Below are 17,241 nucleotides of genomic sequence, written 5' to 3' on the forward strand. Positions count from 1 at the left end.
TTTGTTCTTTTCTATTAGATTTACTCTCCTGTAATGTGTTACCTCTTCTTCAGAGAGACTGCCAATATTTAGAGATGATTGCCTTTTTATTCTGCTATTATATAATTATTATGTATAATAATAGAATCATAGAATATCCTGAGTTAGAAGAAACCCATAGGGACCATCAAAGTCCAGCTCCTGGCCCTGTACAGGACAGCCCCAAGAATAATACATGTACTGAAATTGTTGTCCAAATGCTCCCTGCACTCTGGTAGCCTTGGTGCCATCACCACTTCCTTGGAGATCCTGTTCCAGTGCTCAGCCACCCTCTGGGTGAAGAACTTCTCCTAATATCCAACCTGAACCTTCCCTGGCACAACTTCATGTTGGTCCCTTGGGTTCTGTCATTTGTGACCAGAGAGAAGAGATCAGTGGCTGTATCTCTGCTTTCCCTCACCAGGAAGCTGTAACTGCAGTGACGTCTCCCCTCAGTCTTCTCTTCTCCAGGTTGAACAGACCAAGTGACCTCAGTCACTCCTCAGAAGGCTTCCCCTCAAGGTACTTCACCATCTTCTTAGCCCTCCTTTAGATACTCTGTAATAGCTTTATGTCCTTCTTATGTTTGGTGCCCAAAACTGTGCACAGCACTTGAGGTGAGGCCCACGCTAGTGCAGAGTAGAGCAGTTACTTAATGGTAATATGGTTAGCTGCTATCATAAACACAGATACACCCAACACAGCTTCACAGCTATTTCAAGCTCTTTAACTTTTCTGAAATCTGTTCTAGAATCTCATTCTAGGACTGAGGAGTGGAGAAAAGCCCTTTTCCTAAGCAAGTTGACAGTGAGTCTGCTGCTTTGAGATCTTAGGAGAAAAAGCACCAGGTAAGCTCTACAGACTGTTGGGAACATCAGAGAAGTAACTCTGTAAAACAGAACTGTGGTTTGTATTTATTCTCTCCGGGTGATATCTGCATTAAGGCGTTTCGTTTACAAGTGATGACAAAGTTGTTCTCTGCTCCAAGCTGAATCTGAAGGCAGGAGGCCAGTGTGTGATGGAAAAGATGGAATTTCTCAGAATGATACATTGCCTTTGCTTTCTCACAGCACAGTTTTGAGGAGGAAATTCTTTGGCTTGGTGCATAAGTACCAGAGACAGAATCAGTGATGCTGGGAAGAATTCAGGGGTGGGAGGGAAGTCAATGGGCTTGGATGAATCAATAACAAACTTGAATCTTTGATCAAAACAGGAAGTGACATGCTTGCCTCCTTCCACTCCCTGATGCTGTCTGTTCTGGACTTGGATAAAGCTCAGGGAAGTTGGGGAGTTAACAAATCTTTTTTAGAAAGTGACTTTGCATCTCTCCACATATGGGGATATATTGTGCAAGTCCCTAGGATGATGTAACATGACAAGTGAAGAGACAAAAGATATATGAAACTCATGCAAAAGACCATGTGCAATTTCTGTCTTTGTGGAGAGAACTGTACTGTAGACAGGCTCTCAAGCAGGGGAATGTTAGAACTCATATTTGTCTGGGTTCTGTTTTCTTCTGTGCTTGTTGAACATTAGGTTGGAAAAAAGTTGAGCTGCTGAGACTTGAGTTTTGGTGCTTTCCCTTACCCCACTGTTGCTGTTTCAATACTGGCCTTCCTTGCTTAGATTCTTCTGTGTGTCTCACCATGGGTGGCTGGAGCACATTGCTGCTTCCCTGCCCTCTGCCAAGCCTGATGCTCCATGGCACAGTTTCTGGTGCTGCCACTTCCAGGTGGATATGGAGATAACCAGCAATGAGTTGGCTCTTTCCCAGCCAGTCCCTGCCAGGGAGACTTAGCAGCACTTAGGACAAACATTATCTTTTGCAGTACATGAAGCTGTGATAAATTGGGATGGTACTTGTGAGAAAAAAAGCAATGTGTGTTGAAAGCAAAAAAGGATTGTCACCTCAGACCATGGCCAGCTGAGTGTCTGCTTGCTGGCATGAGATCACTGCTGAATTTTGAAGACATGTTTTTCCACACAGATTTGAGATCTGCTAATGCCATGACTTTGCATTATCAATGTGGCAGAAATTAATCTGTGACATTGCAATGGAATTCAAACAGAGAAGAAAATGGTGGAATTTAGCCCAGTATCCCCAGCTTTTGAAAGCAGGCTTCAGTTCCTGCAAGGACCCGCTTCCAGGGGAAATTCCCCTAAGCTTATGCCTTTCTCTGAGGCAAAATTTAGAAAATATTCCACTGAGGCACTTTAATACAGAGGCGCTGCTTACGAAGTGGATTGCTCCAACACATAATATGTTGGCATGATTTTGGTCACTCTGTATGCTATAGTCTCTGCACGGCACAGAAGCTTATGGTCTTGTGTTAAAGGTGACAGTTCTGGTTTATGGTCCATTTTATACCACTGTGCTGCCCCGAGCCAGGGTTGCAGTCTTGCAATGGTGTAAGTATAGTTGGTCATGCCTTGGGGCAGGGGGATAGATTATATAACTCTGGAAGTCTCCCTTCCAGACCTATTTTCTGTGATTGCAATGTACGTGAACCTTGGAGGAAAAAGTAACTTGCATTGCCATGGCTCTTTTCCCACCATTTGATGGCTCCTTTCTAGATAAAGATTCTCACCCTTTCTTTTCCCTTGTCTTCAGCTCTCTAATTCTCCATAAGTGACTCCGTAATTGCGAAATCACTTCCATGGGAACAACTGATGCCTTTCCCCCTAACATCAGTTTAGTTGTGTCCCCTGACCCATGGTGGGGCACCCTGCAGCCAGAAGAAGATGCTCCAGAAGAAGTGTCAGCTCTTTTCTGCCACTGAGTTGTTTGTTCCTGACCCTCTTTCCCAGCTGCTGCCAACAAGGTAGCAATTATGCTCCCATCGATCCCTCTTCTTCAGGAATCACCCTGTGCACATTGGCACACTGTCACAATCAATAGCCCAGCCCTTGTGCAGAGACAGCAAGGGGGCCAAAGAGGCAATTTGCTCACTGGACAGGTTATGATGAAATAATATTGTGTCAGGAGGTGAAGTGGCAGAGTGGCTGGCACTAAATATTTCTCTCTGTATTGCCACAGGGAAAGCTAGGGCTTGACGAGATTTAAAGTCAGGCTCAATACCTGCTGCTTAGATCCTGTTGAAGATAAAGTGTAACTGAAAGAATGTGGGGAAACGATTGTTTAGGAGACAAAATTGATGTGAGCCCTTAAACCTATCACTTCAATATCATTCTTACTAGGACTGAGAGGAAGAGATTAAATACCTTTCATTTTTGACCTCTAGCTGATAGGTATTAAACACATACGGGATTCATTGTGGATAAAACTCATGGCTTCCAACAGCCAACCTCAAACAATTAGCTTATTGGTAAAAGACAAATATTGCAGGCAAAAAAAGGTATTTCATGTCGTGATGGTCATTGCTGTCATCCCATCTTAGAGGCATATTACAAATTAGGCAATTAAATGTACCAACTTTCAGCCAGTTTTTAATAAATTGCAAAGTAGGGGGAATTTCAAGACTTCTCAGAAATATTTCTACTTTGTTTTCAGTAGCCCCTTGATGTCATATCTCAAATGAAATGAGTAAAGAGCTTTATGCCTGTTACTCCCTGGTTCAAAGCTCATGCCTGATACGTGCTAGTCATCTCTCCTGAGTGAAGTATATTACAATCTTCAGCTTTGCCAGGCATAAGCAGAGGACACTGTGGGTGCTGCTTAGCTCAAGAGCCTTGGTGACCATACTACCCATTTGCACCCACTGATCTCCTCGCAACATAGATCAAATACTTAGAAATATGTACAATTACTTAGAAACACAATACTGATTTCTGTCATGGAATCCGTGTTAATTTGCACAGGAAAACTGTGCAGCACTATTAATCCAGAAGTTGCAGAGCCAGCACAAGTCATCCAGGAGCCCTGTGAGCAGCCTGCATTTAGGCTGGCCACAGACTGCTTTTCAACACACAGGGACCTTATCAGTGGCAGCACTGTGTGGTGCTGTGCCTGAGAGCTTTGCCCCAAGGAAACCATGGGATGGCTGGAAGTTGCAAGAAACCCCAAGGGCTTAAAACTCTTAAAACAGAGGTGTGTACACATGGGAGCCAGTGATAACAAGGCATTCAGTCAAATGTGGGTTAATAGGAAAAGAAGGCTTAGTCTTTAGACCTGGGAAACTGCCTGAAGATTGCTGCTGCTCCCAGCTACGCCTCACACACACTTTGCCACCCCAGATGCATCATTTAGGCCAGATTTTTCAGAAGTGCCCAGTTATTTGGAGTGCTTCATTAATGGTAAGGCAAGTGTGGAGCACCTGCAGATGCCCATCCACCAGCAGGACCTAGCATGCCTCTGTACATCTGTTCATCAAGTCAGCCAGCATTTAGGCATCTTGCAGTAATAACAGAGGCTTTCTGCTTTTAGCATCTTTCAGTTTGCACCTCTGTGAAATGGAGGCAGTGCTGCAGAAGATAAAAAGCTCAGTAGGAAGCCCACCAGTCAAAACAGCCTTTACACACTACGTGGCAGCAGGTAAACTTTGGGTAACTTGGCAGTCCTAAGAAAACCTGGGCCTTAAGTGCCGTTTCAGGCTGCTCACTCCAGCTAAGCCCTTGGAGTTTCCTGCAGCCTCCGGCCATCCCATGGTTTAGCTGGGGCAGTGCTCTGAGGCACAGCACACTACAGAGAAGGACCCCAGTGCTGCCACTGATAAGGTCCCTGTGTGTTGAAAAGCAGTCTGTGGCCAACCTAAATGCAGGCTGCTCACAGGGCCCCTGGATGACTCGTGCTTACTCTGCAGCTTGCAGATTAATAGTGCTGCACAGTTATCCTGTGCAAATGCAATACAGGCCCCTTTGTGAATAAACGGGGGCAGCAATGTTTGAGCCAGGCCTGGCAAGGTAAGGAGCAATTCCCTGGCAAGCAGAGAGCATCTGGCTTCCCCCAGCCCTGCAGAGGCAAAGGGCAAGGCATGACCCATCCTGTCTGTGCTGTACAGCTCCCATCTCTGCCAGATGAATGGTGCTTATTTGTCACCACAGAAAGGAAAACCCAGCCATGTGCAAGCACAACATCTGCTCGGTGGGGCTGCCGCTGCTTGGCACTTGCCAGCATGAGGTTCAGCACTGTTCACTGGACCCCACACCACACTCCCTGGGGACTTTACAACAGCTCTGGCTGCTGTGCAAGAAGGGTCAGGGGTGAATGTGCCTCCCACCAGCAGGCTCACAAATGCTGCATCAGAGCCTAAAGTGAAGATTTCGTAGTTGCATAGGGATGTGAGCAGGGACTGGCAAGCTGAGGCCAGGGGGCTCTGCCAGGGCACATCACCTCCATGTCCCTAGGGGTTAGGAGGAGCTGGGCAGAGTGGGCTGGCAGCTGATAGGTGTTTGGCTGCATTTCCAAGGGTTTGCCATGAGAATTTGGATGATGCCTTTCTCTTTCTGTGGGGTTTCTTACCTGGAAATGCATTTAGCATCACATTTGAAGATTTCTTTATTTTTGTCCTTTGCAGTGCAAATGGATCTGATTCAAATCCTTAAATGCCACCACTTCTTTGGTACTGATTTATCTCTGGGTACAGCACTAATATCTCCCCCTCTCTAAGATACTGTGGTTCAGTCAAGCCATGGCACAGCCCTGCCTGAGGCCAAAAGGAATGGGTTCCTGTGCAAGGCAGGAAAGCTCTGCCCCAACGATGGGGCAGCATAAGCTCCCAAGATGCAGGGGTGCTGTAGGGCACAGGTCTCCCCTTATTGAATTCACAAGTCCATGCCTCTTATCTGTATTTGTGTAGTGATGAGGGCTTTCCACTAGAGAGAGACATGAGTACACACAGAAAACCTGTTTGCTATTGTATCACACAGTTCACCTGGCCAACATGGTGCAAAAGGGAATGGCTGTAGCTGATCATGAAATGAGCTTTTTTTGCCCTGATGAAATTTTTACAGATTTTTTTTCTGACTGACACTTGTCTTCATGACAGAGTTTGTCAAAGAAAATACCTTTTTTTCTGTTCCTTCTTGCTTTAAAATAACCCATTTTTATCTTTTGTAGTTCTTACAGAAGAGGCCAGAATGTATTGAAATAGTGGACATAAATAAAAAACATAAAGGAACTTGCCAAAAATACTTTTATTAGAAGTAAATTTTTTTGAGAAAATGTTCAGCTGGTTGCTGTCTATCTGGCAAGAAACTGGATATTACTCAGGCAAAATTTGGTAACACTCATGTACCTTTTTTTTCTCTATAGCCAAACAGCCAATTCAGTGACCTCTAAAATAGGCACTTCTTGTGGATGGACCATGATGACATTGAACAAAATACATCCAAGAGCAGAAGTAACACATAACTTTCTCAGCTGAAAATCCTAGGGAAATAGAAACATGACCCAGGACAGTGGTGGTAATAATTCTTTATTTATGTGTCATGCTGTAATCCTTGTAGGCAGCCAGGCCTGTGCTTTGCACACCAGGAGAAGCTGATCCTCTCAGCTGTTTCTCACCAAAGAGCCACACAGCCAGCAGAACCAAACCCTCCGACTGTGGTTTTAGAATAGTGCCCATGTGAAGGGAAGACCACTGTTGAGTGAGATGCATACGGTGTCAGTTTTCCTTTGGGAGCATCTGCAGCTCTGAGTGCAGAGGATGTGTAGCACCTAAAGCTGCTTTGCCTGAGATTTGTGCTGAGCATACAACTCAGGGTGGCAGAGCTGTGAGTCACACAATTTTTTCTATTTTTGGAGCTTGTTTTTGAATGCTTTCCCCTCTGGTATATGGGTGGTTGGAAAAAACACACACATTCAGGCTTCACATACTGCAAATAGAAAATATGCATTTAAAGGCCTCCTATTGCTTACTTGCAGATCCTGCCAAACTTCAACCTGCTAGTCTTGATAAACACACTCTCCTGGGGTGTTGCTCACTGGGAACAGATGGTCCCATGGGAAACAGATGGCCTCAGAGCTGGGAACTTCCAGGAGCTTTTGTGGGAGATGGGATCCCATCCTTTACCTCAAAGGCCCATCCTAAAGGAACAGTGAGAGCATTCTCCTCCTGCATGTTTCTCATCTCATGAGATATCTCCTTCCATTGCCATCAGGTGTGAGTGGGTACTTGAAGCAGGGGGTTCCAATGCACAGGCAGCATCCACCTTTCTGAAGGACACAGACAAAATCTGAGGAGCGAAGAGGGAAATAGGTAAAACATATAGACTTAAAGACTATGAAGTAATGGCCTTCAAGGAGCCTCCCAAATGGCTCCTTTCCTGCAGATAAGGTGTCTTGCACTACCTAGGGTAAGATCATCAGATACCTCCATCATGACTGGAGACTGGGGTATAAATCCATTGCTTTAGGTCTCTTGTGAGTTAACATGGACCTGAACAAGTCACTTTTCAATTTTCACTCTTGAATTACAGTGCCTTCTTTGCTCTGTCTTGTAATCTTGGGAAGCAGAAGTACTGGATTTAACTGAACCCTTCACCATCAACAGCCATTCCTGGAAATGAATCACTGCCTCTCAGATTGTTTCCCCGATGTTTTTGAAGGAAAATTTGATATTTTTTTCTTTTGTGTTTATCTAACCTGGAGCTATTAAGACTGTACTAGCTGCTGGATTCATAACGTCAGGGGGAGAAAGCCTCTCTGCATCCTGCCCAAGGTACCCCTCCCCTAGTTTTCTGTAGCATTTCTTTAGGGATATGGCCTAGACCCAAGAAAATTGTTAAGCTCCCAGTTCATATTTGTTCTTAATTTTCACTTTGAAAACTGGCCCTCAGCTAGTACAGTTTTCTCAAATCCTGCAACCCTTTGTTATACCAAGTTTTTGTTTACTCCAGTTTGAAGCCCAGTCTTTCTGTGGGAGACAATCCCACACATAGAAGAATAACCGTAAAGAGATACTATAGATGGGAAATTCTACCTCAGGATCATGTTTTGTTGTATATCACTTCCTCCCCCTGTAACACTGCTCTGGGCCTCCTAACAAACACCTCTCTCTGCTTGGTTATGGACTTTGATTCTACTTCAGAAACTTGGTAAATGCAGAAGCCTTTAGACAGAAAATGTTGACTAAAAGCTGTTCTAACCCAATGTTTCTTGCCTCTTCTTTGAAAGCCCAGTGCACATTAAATGAAACTTATATGCTTCTTGAAGCTGCCTGTATTATTATTGGAACTGATGCACATTCACTCCAACCAATCTATTTTTGTTTGAACCACTTACTCTGTATGAAACCAAGCATAATAACTACAGTCAATACAGATATATTTGTTTTTATTTGAACTCCTAAGTGTGCTAAAAGCAAAAAATGCTTTTCTCCCTGAAAACCAATATATATGTATAATAGGCATAAAATGTATGTATCAGTCAAAGCAGGAGTTGCAGGCAGTGCAGAAGCCGCTCCTGACATCACTGGGCTGGGCACCACCTGCAGCCACAGGAGGCAAAGGCACTGACCCCATTCTCTTGCACTGTTCTTCTGTAGTAACTATGTCAAGAGAGACTGGACTAGCATCATCACCAAGCCTTGATTAAAAACTTTACATGCCTTCTTTCTTTCAAACAACTCTGACTCCTTTCCTCCTAGGCAGCTTCACACAACTCTTTCCTCATTAGCTGCTTCAAACAGTACTGGCTCCTTTTCTTACAGGCAGCTCCACACAGCACTGACTCATTCTCTCTGAAAGTTTTCTTCTTCCCTTCTACATGACTGGCTAAACCCAAGCCTATCCCTCACCCAGCTACCCAGCCCTGTCTGTCCCTCACACAGCATCTTCTTACTTTATCTGTCCCTTGCACTACCACACAATCTTTACCTCCTGACAGCACAACCTCCATCACAACCTGCAACAGACTCCCAACTTCTAACTTAATCTCAACTAGCTAGCCCACTCTTTTATAACTCCCATCCTCATTGAGCAGGCAAGGCTGTCTCCACTTCTCAGTAATCAGTACAGCTGTAATTCATTGGGAAAGACTGCCTTCTGCACTATTCCTACAAACCTATCTTCCCACATTCTGGCACTCAGGGGCAGTCAGAGGGGCGGTGTATAATGTGTGGGGAGGGGATTGGGGAGAAGAAAGTAAAGAAGAGCATTGAGAGTCTTGGCAGAGCAGACCTCCATGTTTTATAGCTCTTCCTACAGCTCACAGACCATCACCTGTGTTTTCCAGTGCTTACACCTGTCTTTTCTGTTAGAGGGGTCACCTCTTTTTGTGACAACTTTAAGATAACTCTTCCACAAAGATTCAAAATTTTCACTTTAGTTATTCCGTTTCCATGCTTCTAGGCAGTCAGTGCTCATTACCAGAACCTCATTAAATACACTGAATTGTGAATGGCTTGTTTCCAATCACATGGAGTTATATCCAGCCTGCCACTGGACCTGTTCTGAACTCCACAAATGAAAGATCTTAAACCATTAGGGGAATGTAGACCATTAGTTGGTATGCAGAGCTGATTGATCCAGGAGCATCTATTTGGGCAAAACCCCAGTACCTCCCAGTTAATCCATTTAGCACTGTGTTTGCATGTTTGCTGAGGCATTCAGAGGGGCTTTATGGAAAGAAGGATTTTTCTATAATGAATGGAAACAAACAAGATCAAAAGACAGAGATAAGCAAACAGACAGGATTTCAAACCTAACCTGTGTTTAAACTGAGTGGCTGTCAATATTAATAACATAAAAGCAGCAGTCAAGTGTGGCTGACACGCCAGGTAAAGAATGCTTAGAGACATCTGAAAATCCTATCAGAAATCAGAAAGGCAAATGCAATTAGCATGTCTGGAATTGTCTTAATTCATTGGGTTCATATTGTCTTAGAAGGGGGCAAGGATCATCTGCACATAGCTTGTGCAGGTGCAACTTTGTCCTTTTCCAGTCCTTTTACCCTCCAGTCTATAAATGGATGCTAACACAGGATGTTCCTGCCTGTGGCATAAGGCACTTTCTCAGTCTGTTCAGGATTCAAGACTTGTTGAAACTGCAGACCCTACTTGTCAGTTCTGCATGCTGGAAGAATTCAATTTTGCTCTGACTAAAGATGCAGGTCAGAGGACAGAGGCATTATCCAAATGGTGTGGAGGCCTCTGGCTGGGCTTGCTGATGCTGATGTAGGCTGGGAGAGCTAAGTTGTGTGGGGGAAAGAGCAGAGAGGCTAGTGTGAGATACTGAAATGGGTAATGGCATAAACATTTTTAAAATCACTGAGGATCTTTGCCCATTGTACCAAACTGTGCAAAGAAACAACTGCTGATCTATGACCACTGAAGCCCACCCCCCCAAATATGCCTCCTGATGGGAATTTGGACTATGAGTTAAGCCACCTGATGGGACAAATAAACAAGGCTGGGGGATGAGAATAAATATATCCACAAGGAAAGCCAAACTCAGCAGCTGTGTTGAAAATCAGCTCTGGCTAGGTTTGGCAGGGGAGGCCATAGCCCACCAATGTATTTACTGAGGCTGGATTTGCATACTCTTCTTCCCTCAGCTGAGGGAGGAGAGTTTCTGGGTGTGTGATGGTGTAACCTCTGGTCAGGATAAGACAGAGGGGCTGATCACATGCTACCAGAGGCTACAAGCCAGGTAAGAAAGAGACCCTGTGGAGAATCCTCCCTTGCGCAAATGGGCTCAGTTTTAAAACTCACTGTCCTGCCCCTGGAAAGGTCACATTCACATGGGACATTCATGTGAGAGATGGCTGTCATGCTTTAAAAGGTGTCATGAACCATCAAAGACCCCCCAGAGTGCCCCCAGACTAATTTCGGAGGCATTCCACCTGAGGACTGCACATGATCTAAAGTGTTGCAACAATTCCAGAGTTGGTTGCAAAAGACAACGCAAAACTCCTGCCTGCAGGGTAAGTGCTGGAGTGTTTCCACATATATCTGAACTACAATAATCCATAGAACTCTGTGTTTTGTGGGACACCCACCACTGAGAAGACTGGACAAGAGGACCAATGGGATGCCATTGGGCCCACAGAGTTGTGGTATCTTTTTATTTGATCTGTCTCTCTCTCATTCTCTTTCTCCCCTTCCCCCTTTTCTATCTCTTTCTGTCTTTCTACTCCACACTTACTGTTAAATAAAATCCTTACTATTGACTTCAGCATGTGGTCTTGTTTGCTCTTTACTTTGGGCAGAGGCATCTCTGTCATAATTTCAAAAATTGGATCTTAACAGCAAGTGATGCCTTTAGTCAAAACCAAGGGGTGGTTGAATTGACTGTGGATATGCACTGTCTTTGTAGGACCAGACCCAAATGCAGATACAGTACAATGAGGAGTACAAAACCAACAGGTAGAGGGACAGATTGGAGAAATCAGGTATGAAGGAAATGTAGGAGCTGAAACTGCAGTTTAATGTATCTACAAGTGCACATTTAGCAGGCAGTGGCTGATGACAATATAGGGATTTGGGGTTCCACAGTAAATTTCCAAAGCCATTTGCTCAGCAGATTAGTGTGTAACCCAGGAAATCAATAGCCAAAATGTGGTGTTCATGTTGAAGTTGGCAAACAGGTACAGAATCACAGTAAATAAATGCAGAATGATTACACTCTCATGTCTGAATAAACACATCTGGTGGGATTGTGGAAGGGCTACAGTGCACTCAGCTACATTTTTTTGATGGGACTTCGGCACTGGAAAGAGAGCCTCTGCTGGAATATTTGTCAGGATTTGAAGCAGTGGTGGTGGGAGTACCTTGTGAGCTCAGGGTGCAGAGCAGGCTGCTTTTAGTGTCAATCAGGGCACTGGCCCTATAGAAGTTGGGTCAGCACCACAAGTGTCAGCTGTAAAGAGACATGATTTGATTTAATGAACTCATCCAGGCAACGAAAGGGCTAATATGATTCCTAAAATACAAACACTACAGGGAAATCTATTAACTGTGACTAAAATAAAAGCCTAGCTGGAAGTGAATCACAGACCCAGCTGTCACAGAGCAGTAGTTCCTAGCTGCTAAGTCATCAGCACAGTGCACAGAACACAAGTGAATGGGCATCGCTAACCCCAAGACTCCTGACTAGCTCTTAAGAATATCTGCTATTTCTAGTCAGGTTTATGTGTCAGTGCTGGCACTCCTGACACCATTTCTTTCCAGAGCTGGTGAAGAAAATATGTGACAGCACTGCAACACCAAGCCAGGTGGAGAAGCAAGGTGAGTGAATAGCACAGTTTGGAGGAGAAGGGAGAAGACAGCTGTGACAATAGCTGAAGTAGATTAAGGGGGCTGAGCAGGTCATACAAACAGATATAGAGCATTGCTTGATTTTTAAATGAATCCCAGCTGTAGAAATGCTATTCTTGAGCCAACAGGTTGCTGCTCTAGTCTCAATCCACAGTCAAGGAGGGGTTGTGAGAGCAGTGGGCAAAACCAGATTTTCCGTGAAATACCTGTCTGGAGATCAAGACAAGCTCTGGGTGAGTAAGGCTGGACAGAATGAGGCTGGAATCAAAAAAAGAAAATGGGATGATACCAAGAGACTACAGACCATCTTTCCAGGTGATGTTTTTGCTTGACTTGTCTATGGCCACACTGGCATTGAAATATCAAGTGAACTGCTCCTCTTGCTTTCCTGGGGGAATGGTCAGAGCTGAAATAACTCAGCAGCCCTGGGCTGGTGGATTTGTTTTTATTTCAAAACATAAAGATATTATTTCTCTCCTCCTACTGCCCTTTTTTTCCCAAGTGTTTAGAATTGGTATTTGTGCTATAACTAGGTCAGGGAACCTAAGTAGGTCAGGGTGACTCTCTGAATGTAGCAGATCTAGAAGTAAAGTTGGAGAGAGAAGACCTGACTGCGTGTATAAACAAAAGGTGGCAAACTGGGCCTAGTGAGAGGGATGATCCCTCAGGAAAGTGGTGAGACCTGAGAAAGGAAAGTGAGGTGTGGGGCAGAGAACAGGGTCTGAGAGAGCAAGAATGTTTGGGCATGGAGGACAAGCTGATGGAAGAGTAGGGAAGAGAATAGGATTACAGCTGTAGATGTAAAGAGAGCAGAGAAAGGGTGAAAGGGTTAGAGCAGGTCTAAGGCTGAGGAGGGAAAGAGCAAGGGATGTGTAGGTGGGAGCAGCTTAGAAGGACTGGGAATGGGGTTGCATGGAGGATAGATAGAAGGTCGCAAAACAGGGAAAAGGTTTACATAGTGAAGTGTATCTGAGAGGGAAAGAGTGTGAAGGACCAGGGAAAACACCAGGGGTGATGTTTTTAACTAGAGAGTGGAAAATGAGAGACTGGGAAGAGAAGAATTGTGGTATTCACATAGTGTGAAGCTGCCAATCTCAGCAAAAGTGTGGTGAAGCTGACATTGTGTCCTTTCCCTCCTCTCAGGGAAGGGTGAGCATGCTGAAGGCAAAATTACAGAGGAGAAGGGGCTGGTGACTGTGCTTGTGCTTCACAGTTGCACCTCATTTTGCAGGGGCATTGCTGACTTTGATGTCAAAGCTCTGACTCCCATCCAAGGTTTGGTGTTCTTCCGCTGGAGTCATCAAAACTTGCTTCCCTCAAAAGCAAAGATGATGAAACTGCAGCAAAGGGAACAGTTATTTACATCAAAGGGAGAAACCCCCAGAGTTTGAAAATTAATAATTTTTATATGTCTAATTGTGTCGTAGTCTCAAACCCAATGCCTTGTATGTTTGGGGTTGCCAGGTTGAAAATTATGCATGTGACCTTGTGGGACCCCTCAAATTATTGTTCCATGAAAATGTGGAGACTTCATTTCCCCATTTGCAGCATCTCTCTCCTTGTATTACATTATCATTATCAAATTTGTGCCTCCATGCAGGCTGTGTCTACTGTGAGAGGACATTCTGGGTCTGCTTCACACACTTGGGAATACTTCTTTCTGCACTGAGTAGGTCACTGCATTGCACAGTACCTTGTGGTCTCTTGGGCAGCTTATGTCTGCATTCAGCCCAGCTCCCACAGCTTCCTCTCTTGAAAATGGTCATGTTGCCCCATTATGGTGTTTGTAGTGTTGCTCAAAGGACAGAGTGGCAGCCTGCAGGGGGAATTGTCCTGTTTTATTCTTATTGTCAGCCCTGGCTGCAAGCTCCACTGGGGTAGTATTTGGCAGTGGGGCAACCAGAGCTGTCATCTGAGACTTGTGTACAGAGACCTGCTGTACCTGAGCCCATGTCAATGGTCCTTACTCCCATAGTTGCCCTATTAATATTGAAAGTTACTTTAGTTTTCTTCTTCCATAGAAGTTATTAGTCCTGACCTAGCTACTGCTGCTCAAGTTTTATGGGGTTTAGCTTTTTCTATTTGTTTTGGATAGCTATTACATGGCACCCTACTGAAATTTGCCTCTTAGGGCTAAGACCAGTGGATTTGGAAGTGAAAGAAGGACAGAAAAAGAAATATTTGTCAAGGAGGGGGTAGGTCTCCTAGTGATACCAACCTGGTGAACCTTCCCTTTTTCATTAGCAGAGATGTTGGCTGTGAAGGGGATGTGCAGCTTTGGTTCTTACAGCCAAATCCACAGATCAGCTTTGGTCCATTGGCAGTTCTGGGACTATTAGATCTGTAAAGTTATCTCTGCAAAGGAACTGCAAACAGATGTAATCAGTTGGAATCAGTGGGCAGTGGTTAGATAGACCTGATGGGGATACATTGTTCTATTGCTGAGGTAGTAATAAATGTTCAAGATTATTCTTATCTACCAGCATATGCATCCACTAAGAACAGGGCAAGAAAGGCTTTAGGATATTGACTTTAAGTTTTTTTTCTTGATTGTTTGGATTTTTTTAAAACCAAAATCGCTATATGAATGCAAGAGCTGACATGGCAGCAGCATTTACTCTTCACCAGCAGTACAGCAGATTTGTCTATGAGCACTCTGCAATGTTCCCATAGGAGTAGAGGGTAAATTTGGGTTCTTACACAGAATGTATAATGGATGTCTCATCTGGGGATGCTCTTTAGGGTGAATGAAGCCTTTGGATAGTCCTAATTTGTAATTTGATGACACTCTGTAGTGACCATCTTAAGAGTATTAAGTGTAAACTTAAAAAAAGTTGAGAAACATAAAAACATGTTTGGTTGTTTTTTTCCCCCCATTAATTCAGAGTTCTTCTTCACAGTGAATTTTTTTCTCAGTACTTTACTTTAATTTACTAGAAAAAATGGAGTACAGTTATTAACTCCCTTTGGGCTAAAATTTAGAGCCATTTGATCTTTTTCTTCACTACAAGTACTACTTCTAACCATGAATACTTACACTACTTTTAAAAAATGCAAAACAAATATGAGCTTATTTTGATGGTGAAATCTGCCTTGAAAGAAAATATTATAGTTAGATTATTTCCAAATATTGTATTTGATGAAAAACCATGGAATTACATGGAAACTGGACTGCAACATGAAAAGGTGAGATGTCCAAGTGAAGCAGGGAATTAATGTCATAACTTTGTAATTGAGTTTTTTGAATACAAAAACAAATTTTTCGGAATAACTAGCAACTTTTCAGAGCTGTGGTGACAGCATCTGATTTGTTATTATTACCCTTATTATTATTATTATTATTGTCACAGTTAAGCTTTACCCATGTTCTTTCTTTTGTGTGCACATTAAAAACAAAGGCCACTCTGGGACTTCATGGAGTTCAGACAGCACCAAAGCAGTGTAGCAGCATGCATTAGACATGAGGAGGAATCACCACAGAGATAAGGCAAACACTTAGTGATGAGCAGAGTCACTAGTATCCATTGTGGTACTGATACCTCTTGAAAAGGAGCAGCAAGAGTTGAAGAATTACGGAATACTGTTTTGCCTGGCCTGGTTGTTATGAAATCAAAGATGGGGTAGGTATCCAGCTAGTTCAGGTCTCCACTTGAATGAGTTTCTTCCTCTCTCACATCTCCAACATTTTTTAATGTGCTCCTCTCTCAGTACCTTCAAAAGTGCCTCCCTGCCCTGTCACTCACTGTCACTTCCATAACAGCTCAGCTCTGTGCTGCTTCCCAGACATCTTCCTCATATGTTGCTGGTTTCTTAAGGAGGCTTTATGGTTTACAGGACCCCTACATTTACCCTGTAGAGACAATGTTGTGTCACTCCTAGCTTCAAAATGCAGCAAATGGAGGACCCACATACTAGTTAAGATCATAAAATGGTTTGGATCAGAAGAGACCTCAAAGATCATCTCATTCCAGCCCCCTTCCATGGGTAGAGGTGCCTTCCAATAAATCAGGTTTCTCAAAGTCCTGTCCTACCTGGCCTTGAACACTTCCAGTCATGGGGCATCCACAACTTCTCTGGGCAACACGTTCCAGTGCTTCATTTCCTTTTGAAAGCCTGAGAGTTAAAAGCTTTCTAGAGAGAGATATGAAGGAAACCTGTTACACATATGGGGAGAAATCTGATCGCATCTGCTGGAAGCATCTGCAAATTAAAGAAGAGAAGGAAGGTTAAAAGAGTGTGTTTAGCAGAAGTTTTCATAGCAAGTAAGATGTGAAGGTGTAGATAAAGTTATTAAACTCTGTGCTACCTCTAGCACTACCAAAATCTTTAATCTGTTAACAAGTCTTATGCTAAAGTACAAAGATAACTCTGTGGTTGCATTTTATGATTTCTAGACATTAAATATGGTATTGATGTCAGCTTTTGCCCTGGACTAGTAGTATGCCCAAGAGAAGGCTATAGAGGTGTATTTGCCTTATATAAGGTGTTGAAAAGGCCTTTAATAACTTTTCTGCACAGGTGGATTCTGTGTGGCCTTCCTCTTTACTTAATCTTTGATACCGGATTCTTTGAAATGTATCTAATTCTTCCTATAGATAAACTACATGCAAGATGTGTCAGTAGCACTGACACACACATTGCTACAGAGGGTCTTAAAGTATGCTGGGAACCTGATCTTCACTGTGCCACTAGGGCAGAAAGATTTTGTGTTCTGGGCCTTGACCTGCAGCTCTGGAGATCTGCATTTAATTTTCAGTTCTGCCACATACTTCCCAAGTGACCTTGTGCGAGTCATTTATTCTCTCAGCATTTAATTATCACCCTTTTGCAGATGAGAAGTTGACACTTCTCTGCCTTCCAGAGAGTAATGTGAGGATAAATTCATCAACCTTCATGTTCTGCTGTGAACAATGGGAGTTCACTGAGGCAAAGACAAGTCCAATGAGGAGATGAGGCAGCATAGGGAAGCAAAGCAAGGATGAAGTCCATTTTAACTAGCTGGAGAGCTGTCCTGTGTGAAGAGTGTATGATGTCTTGCAGGGATTTACATCAATCCTCTGAGTGTGCA

This window comes from Cinclus cinclus, chromosome 6, assembly GCF_963662255.1.
Source record: "Cinclus cinclus chromosome 6, bCinCin1.1, whole genome shotgun sequence".
NCBI lineage: Eukaryota > Metazoa > Chordata > Aves > Passeriformes > Cinclidae > Cinclus > Cinclus cinclus.